We start from the raw sequence: 1,223 nt of genomic DNA, 5'->3' as shown, positions 1-1,223 counted from the left end.
ACCAATCATAGATCGATAAAGGGTAGGATCGACGGTGTCCTCCAATTCATCCGGTGATAAATTGTGACCCACAGGGAGAGGAGTTGACGGGATTTTTCCGGCAGTTATCTTGAATCGGCTCAAGACATCGTTCACATACTTAGTCTGGTGAATAAAGATTCTTGTCGCAGACTAACGAACCTGCAACCCTAAGAAGAAGTTCATATCTCCCATCGAGCTCATTTCAAACTTTGTTTGCATTGACTTCTTGAATTCCTTACATAACTTGTCGTTTGTTGACCCAAAGATAATGTCGTCGACATATATCTGAACAAGGAGAAGATCATCACCAATATATTTATAAAATAAAGTGCAATCGACAGTCTCTCGCTTGAAGCCGTTATCAGTCAGATGGTCGGCAAGCGTGCCATACCAAGCTCTCGGGGCTTGATGTAGACCATAAATGGCCTTGTTTAATCGGTAAACTTGGTCTAGATAATCAGGATCTTCAAATCCAGGAGGCTGTAAAACAAACACTTTGTTTGAACCAGAGTTAACCCTTACTCACACTGATCTTAGATCTGATTTGTATATAATTAACTTCTAATATGGATCTAGCTCGTAATTTCCATTGATCTATAGTTAATACGTTATCTGTATATATATGTATTAGTTGTATGTATGTGTATAATGTTAATATGAAGATTGAGAGAGATTCGGGCAGAGATTCGTTAATTAATTCTCTAAAACTTATATTAATCTGTGAACAGTTTTCACTATAAATAGAAGATGGACTTAGTTCATTAACATCCCCTAACGAACTAATATCCAATTCGTTACATACATTAAAAGGAAAATAACTTAACGAATCACCCCCTGATTCGTTAAACATCCTTAACGAATCAGGAGGGATATAACTTAGATTTAGTTCGCTAAACATCCTTAGCGAACTAGACTCTTACATTAACGAAATACAAGATAAATTAATTGTTTATTACATTAAACAAAACGACAAATACATTAAAGATAAATACAAAGACTCGAGATGCAAACCCGTGCACTAACACACTTCCTCGTGTAATTCCCTAATGAGAAAAGCACTTTTCACATCCATTTGATAGACTTTAATATTCTTGTAAGCCGCATACGCAAGAAGGATTCGTATAGCTTCCAATCTTGCAACCGGCGCATATACCTTAGTGTAGTCTATACCCTCTTGCTGATGGAAACCTTGCACCGCTAGC

Source organism: Bidens hawaiensis, unplaced genomic scaffold (genome assembly GCF_021521415.1).
Source record: "Bidens hawaiensis isolate Kalapana, Puna unplaced genomic scaffold, B.hawaiensis_p1.1 tig00047015_1, whole genome shotgun sequence".
In the NCBI taxonomy this organism is placed as follows: Eukaryota; Viridiplantae; Streptophyta; class Magnoliopsida; order Asterales; family Asteraceae; genus Bidens; species Bidens hawaiensis.
The sequence above is the reverse complement of the archived record's forward strand: the minus strand, read 5'-3'. Positions refer to the sequence as shown.